Genomic DNA, 13,702 nt, shown 5'->3' with positions numbered 1-13,702 from the left:
GTCCTTCACCTAGCTTGTTGGGAACACAAAGTTTCTTTTCAGTTGCAAACTCCACTCCATACATATATAAGGGGAGGTAGTAGCTCCAACTCGGTTTTACAGTGAAAACTGCAGGAACTTCAAACCGGCACTAGGAAACAGACTGAGAAACCAGAGTAAAAGTTTCTCCTGCAACCCGTTCCCTTTGTGCTAGGTGAACGAACGTCTCTCCACATGCTCAGTTCTGAGAGATAAGTGTGTGTGAAAGCCGTCCTTCACCTAGCTTGTTGGGAACACAAAGTTGCTTTTCAGTTGCAAACTCCACTCCATACATATATATGGGGAGGTACTAGCTCCAACTAGGTTTTACAGTGAAAACTGCAGGAACTTCAACCCGGCACTAGGAAACAGACTGAGAAACCAGAGTAAAAGTTTCTCCTGCAAACCGTTCCTTTTGTGCTAGATGAACCAACGTCTCTCCACATGCTCAGTTCTGAGAGATAAGTGTGTGTGAAAGCCGTCCTTCACCTAGCTTGTTGGGAACACAAAGTTTCTTTTCAGTTGCAAACTCCACTCCATACATATATAAGGGGAGGTAGTAGCTCCAACTCGGTTTTACAGTGAAAACTGCAGGAACTTCAAACCGGCACTAGGAAACAGACTGAGAAACCAGAGTAAAAGTTTCTCCTGCAACCCGTTCCCTTTGTGCTAGATGAACGAACGTCTCTCCACATGCTCAGTTCTGAGAGATAAGTGTGTGTGAAAGCCGTCCTTCACCTAGCTTGTTGGGAACACAAAGTTTCTTTTCAGTTGCAAACTTCACTCCATACATATATATGGGGAGGTACTAGCTCCAACTCGGTTTTACAGTGAAAACTGCAGGAACTTCAAACCGGCACTAGGAAACAGACTGAGAAACCAGAGTAAAAGTTTCTCCTGCAACCCGTTCCCTTTGTGCTAGATGAACGAACGTCTCTCCACATGCTCAGTTCTGAGAGATAAGTGTGTGTGAAAGCCGTCCTTCACCTAGCTTGTTGGGAACACAAAGTTTCTTTTCAGTTGCAAACTCCACTCCATACATATATAAGGGGAGGTAGTAGCTCCAACCCGGTATTACAGTGAAAACTGCAGGAAATTCAAACCCGCACTAGGAAACAGACTGAGAAACCAGAGTAAAAGTTTCTCCTGAAATCCGTTCCCTTTGTGCTAGATGAACGAACGTCTCTCCACATGCTCAGTTCTGAGAGATAAGTGTGTGTGAAAGCCGTCCTTCACCTAACTTGTTGGGAACACAAAGTTTCTTTTCAGTTGCAAACTCCACTCCATACATATATATGGGGAGGTACTAGCTCCAACTCGGTTTTACAGTGAAAACTGGAGGAACTTCAAACCGGCACTAGGAAACAGACTGAGAAACCAGAGTAAAAGTTTCTCCTGCAACCCGTTCCCTTTGTGCTAGATGAACGAACGTCTCTACACATGCTCAGTTCTGAGAGATAAGTGTGTGTGAAAGCCGTCCTTCACCTAGCTTGTTGGGAACACAAAGTTTCTTTTCAGTTGCAAACTCCACTCCATACATATATAAGGGGAGGTAGTAGCTCCAACTCGGTTTTATAGTGAAAACTGCAGGAACTTCAAACCGGCACTAGGAAACAGACTGAGAAACCAGAGTAAAAGTTTCTCCTGCAACCCGTTCCCTTTGTGCTGGGTTAACGAATGTCTCTCCACATGCTCAGTTCTGAGAGATAAGTGTGTGTGAAAGCCGTCCTTCACCTAGCTTGTTGGGAACACAAAGTTTCTTTTCATTTGCAAACTCCACTCCATACATATATATGGGGAGGTACTAGCTCCAACTCGGTTTTACAGTGAAAACTGCAGGAACATCAAATCGGCACTAGGAAACAGACTGAGAAACCAGAGTAAAAGTTTCTCCTGCAACCCGTTCCCTTTGTGCTAGGTGAACGAACGTCTCTCCACATGCTCAGTTCTGAGAGATAAGTGTGTGTGAAAGCCGTCCTTCACCTAGCTTGTTGGGAACACAAAGTTTCTTTTCAGTTGCAAACTCCACTCCATACATATATAAGGGGAGGTACTAGCTCCAACTCGGTTTTACAGTGAAAACTGTAGGAACTTCAAACCGGCACTAGGAAACAGACTGAGAAACCAGAGTAAAAGTTTCTCCTGCAACCCGTTCCCTTTGTGCTAGATGAACGAACGTCTCTCCACATGCTCAGTTCTGAGAGATAAGTGTGTGTGAAAGCCGTCCTTCACCTAGCTTGTTGGGAACACAAAGTTTCTTTTCAGTTGCAAACTCCACTCCATACATATATATGGGGAGGTACTAGCTCCAACTCGGTTTTACAGTGAAAACTGCAGGAACTTCAAACCGGCACTACGAAACAGACTGAGAAACCAGAGTAAAAGTTTCTCCTGCAACCCGTTCCCTTTGTGCTAGATGAACGAACGTCTCTCCACATGCTCAGTTCTGAGAGATAAGTGTGTGTGAAAGCCGTCCTTCACCTAGCTTGTTGGGAACACAAAGGTTCTTTTCAGTTGCAAACTCCACTCCATACATATATATGGGGAGGTACTAGCTCCAACTCGGTTTTACAGTGAAAACTGCAGGAACTTCAAACCGGCACTAGGAAACAGACTGAGAAACCAGAGTAAAAGTTTCTCCTGCAACCCGTTCCTTTGTGCTAGATGAACGAACGTCTCTCCACATGCTCAGTTATGAGAGATAAGTGTGTGTGAAAGCCGTCCTTCACCTAGCTTGTTGGGAACACAAAGTTTCTTTTCAGTAGCAAACTCCACTCCATACATATATATGGGGAGGTACTAGCTCCAACCCGGTTTTACAGTGAAAACTGCAGGAACTTCAAACCGGCACTAGGAAACAGACTGAGAAACCAGAGTAAAAGTTTCTCCTGCAACCCGTTCCCTTTGTGCTAGATGAACGAACGTCTCTCCATATGCTCAGTTCTGAGAGATAAGTGTGTGTGAAAGCCGTCCTTCACCTAGCTTGTTGGGAACACAAAGTTTCTTTCCAGTTGCAAACTCCACTCCATACATATATAAGGGGAGGTACTAGCTCCAACTCTGTTTTACAGTGAAAACTGCAGGAACTTCAAACCGGCACTAGGAAACAGACTAAGAAACCAGAATAAAAGTTTCTCCTGCAACCCGTTCCCTTTGTGCTAGATGAACGAACGTCTCTCCACATGCTCAGTTCTGAGTGATAAGTGTGTGTGAAAGCCGTCTTTCACCAAGCTTGTTGGGAACACAAAGTTTCTTTTCAGTTGCAGACTCCACTCCATACATATATATCAGGAGGTACTAGCTCCAACTCGGTTTTACAGTGAAAACTGCAGGAACATCAAACCGGCACTAGGAAACAGACTGAGAAACCAGAGTAAAAGTTTCACCTGCAACCCGTTCCCTTTGTGCTAGATGAACGAACGTCTCTGCACATGCTCAGTTCTGAGAGATAAGTGTGTGTGAAAGCCGTCCTTCACCTAGCTTGTTGTGAACACAAAGTTTCTTTTCAGTTGCAAACTCCACTCCATACATATATATGGGGAGGTATTAGCTCCAACTCGGTTTTACAGTGAAAACTGCAGGAACTTCAAACCGGCACTAGGAAACAGACTGAGAAACCAGAGTAAAATTTCTCCTGCAACCCGTTCCCTTTGTGCTAGATGAACGAACGTCTCTCCACATGCTCAGTTCTGAGAGATAAGTGTGTGTGAAAGCCGTCCTTCACCTAGCTTGTTGGGAACACAAAGTTTCTTTTCAGTTGCAAACTCCACTCCATACATATATATGGGGAGGTACTAGCTCCAACTCGGTTTTACAGTGAAAACTGCAGGAACTTCAAACCGGCACTAGGAAACAGACTGAGAAACCAGAGTAAAAGTTTCTCCTGCAACCCGTTCCCTTTGTGCTAGATGAACGAACGTCTCTCCACATGCTCAGTTCTGAGAGATAAGTGTGTGTGAAAGCCGTCCTTCACCTAGCTTGTTGGGAACACAAAGTTTCTTTTCAGTTGCAAACTCCACTCCATACATATATATGGGGAGGTACTAGCTCCAACTCGGTTTTACAGTGAAAACTGCAGGAACTTCAAACCGGCACTAGGAAACAGACTGAGAAACCAGAGTAAAAGTTTCTCCTGCAACCCGTTCCCTTTGTGCTAGATGAACGAACGTCTCTCCACATGCTCAGTTCTGAGAGATAAGTGTGTGTGAAAGCCGTCCTTCACCTAGCTTGTTGGGAACACAAAGTTTCTTTTCAGTTGCAAACTCCACTCCATACATATATATGGGGAGGTACTAGCTCCAACTCGGTTTTACAGTGAAAACTGCAGGAACTTCAAACCGGCACTAGGAAACAGACTGAGAAACCAGAGTAAAAGTTTCTCCTGCAACCCGTTCCATTTGTGCTAGATGAACGAACGTCTCTGCACATGCTCAGTTCTGAGAGATAAGTGTGTGTGAAAGCCGTCCTTCACCTAGCTTGTTGGGAACACAAAGTTTCTTTTCAGTTGCAAACTCCACTCCATACATATATATGGGGAGGTACTAGCTCCAACTCGGTTTTACAGTGAAAACTGCAGGAACTTCAAACCGGCACTAGGAAACAGACTGAGAAACCAGAGTAAAATTTCTCCTGCAACCCGTTCCCTTTGTGCTAGATGAACGAACGTCTCTCCACATGCTCAGTTCTGAGAGATAAGTGTGTGTGAAAGCCGTCCTTCACCTAGCTTGTTGGGAACACAAAGTTTCTTTTCAGTTGCAAACTCCACTCCATACATATATATGGGGAGGTACTAGCTCCAACTCGGTTTTACAGTGAAAACTGCAGGAACTTCATACCGGCACTAGGAAACAGACTGAGAAACCAGAGTAAAAGTTTCTCCTGCAACCCGTTCCCTTTGTGCTAGGTGAACGAACGTCTCTCCACATGCTCAGTTCTGAGAGATAAGTGTGTGTGAAAGCCGTCCTTCACCTAGCTTGTTGGGAACAGAAAGTTTCTTTTCAGTTGCAAACTCCACTCCATACATATATATGGGGAGGTACTAGCTCCAACTCTGTTTTACAGTGAAAACTGCAGGAACTTCAAACCGGCACTAGGAAACAGCCTGAGAAACCAGAGTAAAGGTTTCTCCTGCAACAAGTTCCCTTTGTGCTAGATGAACGAACGTCTCTCCACATGCTCAGTTCTGAGAGATAAGTGTGTGTGAAAGCCGTCCTTCACCTAGCTTGTTGGGAACACAAAGTTTCTTTTCAGTTGCAAACTCCACTCCATACATATATATGGGGAGGTACTAGCTCCAACTCGGTTTTACAGTGAAAACTGCAGGAACTTCAAACCGGCACTAGGAAACAGACTGAGAAACCAGAGTAAAAGTTTCTCCTGCAACCCGTTCCCTTTGTGCTAGATGAACGAACGTCTCTCCACATGCTCAGTTCTGAGAGATAAGTGTGTGTGAAAGCCGTCCTTCACCTAGCTTGTTGGGAACACAAAGTTTCTTTTCAGTTGCACACTCCACTCCATACATATATATGGGGAGGTACTAGCTACAACTCGGTTTTACAGTGAAAACTGCAGGAACTTCAAACCGGCACTAGGAAACAGACTGAGAAACCAGAGTAAAAGTTTCTCCTGCAACCCGTTCCCTTTGTGCTAGATGAACGAACGTCTCTCCACATGCTCAGTTCTGCGAGATAAGTGTGTGTGAAAGCCGTCCTTCACCTAGCTTGTTGGGAACACAAAGTTTCTTTTCAGTTGCAAACTCCACTCCATACATATATATGGGGAGGTACTACCTCCAACTCGGTTTTACAGTGAAAACTGCAGGAACTTCAAACCGGCACTAGGAAACAGACTGAGAAACCAGAGTAAAAGTTTCTCCTGCAACCCGTTCCCTTTGTGCTAGATGAACGAACGTCTCTCCACATGCTCAGTTCTGAGAGATAAGTGTGTGTGAAAGCCGTCCTTCACCTAGCTTGTTGGGAACACAAAGTTTCTTTTCAGTTGCAAACTCCACTCCATACATATATATGGGGAGGTAGTAGCTCCAACTCGGTTTTACAGTGAAAACTGCAGGAACTTCAAACCGGCACTAGGAAACAGACTGAGAAACCAGAGTAAAAGTTTCTCCTGCAACCCGTTCCCTTTGTGCTAGATGAACGAACGTCTCTCCACATGCTCAGTTCTGAGAGATAAGTGTGTGTGAAAGCCGTCCTTCACCTAGCTTGTTGGGAACACAAAGTTTCTTTTCAGTTGCAAACTCCACTCGATACATATATATGGGGAGGTACTAGCTCCAACTCGGTTTTACAGTGAAAACTGCAGGAACTTCAAAACGGCACTAGGAAACAGACTGAGAAACCAGAGTAAAAGTTTCTCCTGCAACCCGTTCCCTTTGTGCTAGATGAACGAACGTCTCTCCACATGCTCAGTTCTGAGAGATAAGTGTGTGTGAAAGCCGTCCTTCACCTAGCTTGTTGGGAACACAAAGGTTCTTTTCAGTTGCAAACTCCACTCCATACATATATATGGGGAGGTACTAGCTCCAACTCGGTTTTACAGTGAAAACTGCAGGAACTTCAAACCGGCACTAGGAAACAGACTGAGAAACCAGAGTAAAAGTTTCTCCTGCAACCCGTTCTCTTTGTGCTAGATGAACGAACGTCTCTCCACATGCTCAGTTCTGCGAGATAAGTGTCTGTGAAAGCCGTCCTTCACCTAGCTTGTTGGGAACACAAAGTTTCTTTTCAGTTGCAAACTCCACTCCATACATATATATGGGGAGGTACTAGCTCCAACTCGGTTTTACAGTGAAAACTGCAGGAACTTCAAACCGGCACTAGGAAACAGACTGAGAAACCAGAGTAAAAGTTTCTCCTGCAACCCGTTCTCTTTGTGCTAGATGAACGAACGTCTCTCCACATGCTCAGTTCTGCGAGATAAGTGTCTGTGAAAGCCGTCCTTCACCTAGCTTGTTGGGAACACAAAGTTTCTTTTCAGTTGCAAACTCCACTCCATACATATATATGGGGAGGTAGTAGCTCCAACTCGGTTTTACAGTGAAAACTGCAGGAACTTCAAACCGGCACTAGGAAACAGACTGAGAAACCAGAGTAAAAGTTTCTCCTGCAACCCGTTCCCTTTGTGCTAGATGAACGAACGTCTCTCCACATGCTCAGTTCTGAGAGATAAGTGTGTGTGAAAGCCGTCCTTCACCTAGCTTGTTGGGAACACAAAGTTTCTTTTCAGTTGCAAACTCCACTCCATACATATATATGGGGAGGTACTACCTCCAACTCGGTTTTACAGTGAAAACTGCAGGAACTTCAAACCGGCACTAGGAAACAGACTGAGAAACCAGAGTAAAAGTTTCTCCTGCAACCCGTTCCCTTTGTGCTAGATGAACGAACGTCTCTCCACATGCTCAGTTCTGAGAGATAAGTGTGTGTGAAAGCCGTCCTTCACCTAGCTTGTTGGGAACACAAAGTTTCTTTTCAGTTGCAAACTCCACTCCATACATATATATGGGGAGGTACTAGCTCCAACTCGGTTTTACAGTGAAAACTGCAGGAACTTCAAACCGGCACTAGGAAACAGACTGAGAAACCAGAGTAAAAGTTTCTCCTGCAACCCGTTCTCTTTGTGCTAGATGAACGAACGTCTCTCCACATGCTCAGTTCTGCGAGATAAGTGTCTGTGAAAGCCGTCCTTCACCTAGCTTGTTGGGAACACAAAGTTTCTTTTCAGTTGCAAACTCCACTCCATACATATATATGGGGAGGTAGTAGCTCCAACTCGGTTTTACAGTGAAAACTGTAGGAACTTCAAACCGGCACTAGGAAACAGACTGAGAAACCAGAGTAAAAGTTTCTCCTGCAACCCGTTCCCTTTGTGCTAGATGAACGAACGTCTCTCCACATGCTCAGTTCTGAGAGATAAGTGTGTGTGAAAGCCGTCCTTCACCTAGCTTGTTGGGAACACAAAGTTTCTTTTCAGTTGCAAACTCCACTCCATACATATATATGGGGAGGTACTAGCTCCAACTCGGTTTTACAGTGAAAACTGCAGGAACTTCAAACCGGCACTAGGAAACAGACTGAGAAACCAGAGTAAAAGTTTCTCCTGCAACCCGTTCCCTTTGTGCTAGATGAACGAACGTCTCTCCACATGCTCAGTTCTGAGAGATAAGTGTGTGTGAAAGCCGTCCTTCACCTAGCTTGTTGGGAACACAAAGTTTCTTTTCAGTTGCAAACTCCACTCCATACATATATATGGGGAGGTACCAGCTCCAACTCGGTTTTACAGTGAAAACTGCAGGAACTTCAAACCGGCACTAGGAAACAGACTGAGAAACCAGAGTAAAAGTTTCTCCTGCAACCCGTTCCCTTTGTGCTAGATGAACGAACGTCTCTCCACATGCTCAGTTCTGAGAGATAAGTGTGTGTGAAAGCCGTCCTTCACCTAGCTTGTTGGGAACACAAAGTTTCTTTTCAGTTGCAAACTCCACTCCATACATATATATGGGGAGGTACTAGCTCCAACTCGGTTTTACAGTGAAAACTGCAGGAACTTCAAACCGGCACTAGGAAACAGACTGAGAAACCAGAGTAAAAGTTTCTCCTGCAACCCGTTCCCTTTGTGCTAGTTGAACGAACGTCTCTCCACATGCTCAGTTCTGAGAGATAAGTGTGTGTGAAAGCCGTCCTTCACCTAGCTTGTTGGGAACACAAAGTTTCTTTTCAGTTGCAAACTCCACTCCATACATATATATGGGGAGGTACTAGCTCCAACTCGGTTTTACAGTGAAAACTGCAGGAACTTCAAACCGGCACTAGGAAACAGACTGAGAAACCAGAGTAAAAGTTTCTCCTGCAACCCGTTCCCTTTGTGCTAGTTGAACGAACGTCTCTCCACATGCTCAGTTCTGCGAGATAAGTGTGTGTGAAAGCCGTCCTTCACCTAGCTTGTTGGGAACACAAAGTTTCTTTTCAGTTGCAAACTCCACTCCATACATATATATGGGGAGGTACTAGCTCCAACTCGGTTTTACAGTGAAAACTGCAGGAACTTCAAACCGGCACTAGGAAACAGACTGAGAAACCAGAGTAAAAGTTTCTCCTGCAACCCGTTCCCTTTGTGCTAGTTGAACGAACGTCTCTCCACATGCTCAGTTTTGAGAGATAAGTGTGTGTGAAAGCCGTCCTTCACCTAGCTTGTTGGGAACACAAAGTTTCTTTTCAGTTGCAAACTCCACTCCATACATATATATGGGGAGGTACTAGCTCCAACTCGGTTTTACAGTGAAAACTGCAGGAACTTCAAACCGGCACTAGGAAACAGACTGAGAAACCAGAGTAAAAGTTTCTCCTGCAACCCGTTCCCTTTGTGCTAGTTGAACGAACGTCTCTCCACATGCTCAGTTCTGAGAGATAAGTGTGTGTGAAAGCCGTCCTTCACCTAGCTTGTTGGGAACACAAAGTTTCTTTTCAGTTGCAAACTCCACTCCATACATATATATGGGGAGGTACTAGCTCCAACTCGGTTTTACAGTGAAAACTGCAGGAACTTCAAACCGGCACTAGGAAACAGACTGAGAAACCAGAGTAAAAGTTTCTCCTGCAACCCGTTCCCTTTGTGCTAGATGAACGAACGTCTCTCCACATGCTCAGTTCTGAGAGATAAGTGTGTGTGAAAGCCGTCCTTCACCTAGCTTGTTGGGAACACAAAGTTTCTTTTCAGTTGCAAACTCCACTCCATACATATATATGGGGAGGTAGTAGCTCCAACTCGGTTTTACAGTGAAAACTGCAGGAACTTCAAACCGGCACTAGGAAACAGACTGAGAAACCAGAGTAAAAGTTTCTCCTGCAACCCGTTCCCTTTGTGCTAGTTGAACGAACGTCTCTCCACATGCTCAGTTCTGCGAGATAAGTGTGTGTGAAAGCCGTCCTTCACCTAGCTTGTTGGGAACACAAAGTTTCTTTTCAGTTGCAAACTCCACTCCATACATATATATGGGGAGGTACTAGCTCCAACTCGGTTTTACAGTGAAAACTGCAGGAACTTCAAACCGGCACTAGGAAACAGACTGAGAAACCAGAATAATAGTTTCTCCTGCAACCCGTTCCCTTTGTGCTAGTTGAACGAACGTCTCTCCACATGCTCAGTTCTGCGAGATAAGTGTGTGTGAAAGCCGTCCTTCACCTAGCTTGTTGGGAACACAAAGTTTCTTTTCAGTTGCAAACTCCACTCCATACATATATATGGGGAGGTACTAGCTCCAACTCGGTTTTACAGTGAAAACTGCAGGAACTTCAAACCGGCACTAGGAAACAGACTGAGAAACCAGAGTAAAAGTTTCTCCTGCAACCCGTTCCCTTTGTGCTAGATGAACGAACGTCTCTCCACATGCTCAGTTCTGAGAGATAAGTGTGTGTGAAAGCCGTCCTTCACCAAGCTTGTTGGGAACACAAAGTTTCTTTTCAGTTGCAAACTCCACTCCATACATATATATGGGGAGGTAGTAGCTCCAACTCGGTTTTACAGTGAAAACTGCAGGAACTTCAAACCGGCACTAGGAAACAGACTGAGAAACCAGAGTAAAAGTTTCTCCTGCAACCCGTTCCCTTTGTGCTAGATGAACGAACGTCTCTCCACATGCTCAGTTCTGAGAGATAAGTGTGTGTGAAAGCCGTCCTTCACCTAGCTTGTTGGGAACACAAAGTTTCTTTTCAGTTGCAAACTCCACTCCATACATATATATGGGGAGGTACTAGCTCCAACTCGGTTTTACAGTGAAAACTGCAGGAACTTCAAACCGGCACTAGGAAACAGACTGAGAAACCAGAGTAAAAGTTTCTCCTGCAACCCGTTCCCTTTGTGCTAGATGAACGAACGTCTCTCCACATGCTCAGTTCTGAGAGATAAGTGTGTGTGAAAGCCGTCCTTCACCAAGCTTGTTGGGAACACAAAGTTTCTTTTCAGTTGCAAACTCCACTCCATACATATATATGGGGAGGTAGTAGCTCCAACTCGGTTTTACAGTGAAAACTGCAGGAACTTCAAACCGGCACTAGGAAACAGACTGAGAAACCAGAGTAAAAGTTTCTCCTGCAACCCGTTCCCTTTGTGCTAGATGAACGAACGTCTCTCCACATGCTCAGTTCTGAGAGATAAGTGTGTGTGAAAGTCGTCCTTCACCTAGCTTGTTGGGAACACAAAGTTTCTTTTCAGTTGCAAACTCCACTCCATACATATATATGGGGAGGTACTAGCTCCAACTCGGTTTTACAGTGAAAACTGCAGGAACTTCAAACCGGCACTAGGAAACAGACTGAGAAACCAGAGTAAAAGTTTCTCCTGCAACCCGTTCCCTTTGTGCTAGATGAACGAACGTCTCTCCACATGCTCAGTTCTGAGAGATAAGTGTGTGTGAAAGCCGTCCTTCACCTAGCTTGTTGGGAACACAAAGTTTCTTTTCAGTTTCAAACTCCACTCCATACATATATATGGGGAGGTACTAGCTCCAACTCGGTTTTACAGTGAAAACTGCAGGAACTTCAAACCGGCACTAGGAAACAGACTGAGAAACCAGAGTAAAAGTTTCTCCTGCAACCCGTTCCCTTTGTGCTAGATGAACGAACGTCTCTCCACATGCTCAGTTCTGCGAGATAAGTGTGTGTGAAAGCCGTCCTTCACCTAGCTTGTTGGGAACACAAAGTTTCTTTTCAGTTGCAAACTCCACTCCATACATATATATGGGGAGGTACTAGCTCCAACTCGGTTTTACAGTGAAAACTGCAGGAACTTCAAACCGGCACTAGGAAACAGACTGAGAAACCAGAGTAAAAGTTTCTCCTGCAACCCGTTCCCTTTGTGCTAGATGAACGAACGTCTCTCCACATGCTCAGTTCTGCGAGATAAGTGTGTGTGAAAGCCGTCCTTCACCTAGCTTGTTGGGAACACAAAGTTTCTTTTCAGTTGCAAACTCCACTCCATACATATATATGGGGAAGTACTAGCTCCAACTCGGTTTTACAGTGAAAACTGCAGGAACTTCAAACCGGCACTAGGAAACAGACTGAGAAACCAGAGTAAAAGTTTCTCCTGCAACCCGTTCCCTTTGTGCTAGATGAACGAACGTCTCTCCACATGCTCAGTTCTGAGAGATAAGTGTGTGTGAAAGCCGTCCTTCACCTAGCTTGTTGGGAACACAAAGTTTCTTTTCACTTGCAAACTCCACTCCATACATATATATGGGGAGGTAGTAGCTCCAACTCGGTTTTACAGTGAAAACTGCAGGAACTTCAAACCGGCACTAGGAAACAGACTGAGAAACCAGAGTAAAAGTTTCTCCTGCAACCCGTTCCCTTTGTGCTAGATGAACGAACGTCTCTCCACATGCTCAGTTCTGCGAGATAAGTGTGTGTGAAAGCCGTCCTTCACCTAGCTTGTTGGGAACACAAAGTTTCTTTTCAGTTGCAAACTCCACTCCATACATATATATGGGGAGGTACTAGCTCCAACTCGGTTTTACAGTGAAAACTGCAGGAACTTCAAACCGGCACTAGGAAACAGACTGAGAAACCAGAGTAAAAGTTTCTCCTGCAACCCGTTCCCTTTGTGCTAGTTGAACGAACGTCTCTCCACATGCTCAGTTCTGAGAGATAAGTGTGTGTGAAAGCCGTCCTTCACCTAGCTTGTTGGGAACACAAAGTTTCTTTTCAGTTGCAAACTCCACTCCATACATATATATGGGGAGGTACTAGCTCCAACTCGGTTTTACAGTGAAAACTGCAGGAACTTCAAACCGGCACTAGGAAACAGACTGAGAAACCAGAGTAAAAGTTTCTCCTGCAACCCGTTCCCTTTGTGCTAGATGAACGAACGTCTCTCCACATGCTCAGTTCTGAGAGATAAGTGTGTGTGAAAGCCGTCCTTCACCTAGCTTGTTGGGAACACAAAGTTTCTTTTCACTTGCAAACTCCACTCCATACATATATATGGGGAGGTACTAGCTCCAACTCGGTTTTACAGTGAAAACTGCAGGAACTTCAAACCGGCACTAGGAAACAGACTGAGAAACCAGAGTAAAAGTTTCTCCTGCAACCCGTTCCCTTTGTGCTAGATGAACGAACGTCTCTCCACATGCTCAGTTCTGCGAGATAAGTGTGTGTGAAAGCCGTCCTTCACCTAGCTTGTTGGGAACACAAAGTTTCTTTTCAGTTTCAAACTCCACTCCATACATATATATGGGGAGGTACTAGCTCCAACTCGGTTTTACAGTGAAAACTGCAGGAACTTCAAACCGGCACTAGGAAACAGACTGAGAAACCAGAGTAAAAGTTTCTCCTGCAACCCGTTCCCTTTGTGCTAGTTGAACGAACGTCTCTCCACATGCTCAGTTCTGAGATATAAGTGTGTGTGAAAGCCGTCCTTCACCTAGCTTGTTGGGAACACAAAGTTTCTTTTCAGTTGCAAACTCCACTCCATACATATATATGGGGAGGTACTAGCTCCAACTCGGTTTTACAGTGAAAACTGCAGGAACTTCAAACCGGCACTAGGAAACAGACTGAGAAACCAGAGTAAAAGTTTCTCCTGCAACCCGTTCCCTTTGTGCTAGATGAACGAACGTCTCTCCACATGCTCAGTTCTGAGAGATAAGTGTGTGTGAAAGCCGTCCTTCACC

The sequence above is a fragment of the Camelus bactrianus genome, chromosome 5 (genome assembly GCF_048773025.1).
Source record: "Camelus bactrianus isolate YW-2024 breed Bactrian camel chromosome 5, ASM4877302v1, whole genome shotgun sequence".
NCBI lineage: Eukaryota > Metazoa > Chordata > Mammalia > Artiodactyla > Camelidae > Camelus > Camelus bactrianus.
Note: the sequence above shows the minus strand (reverse complement) of the source record.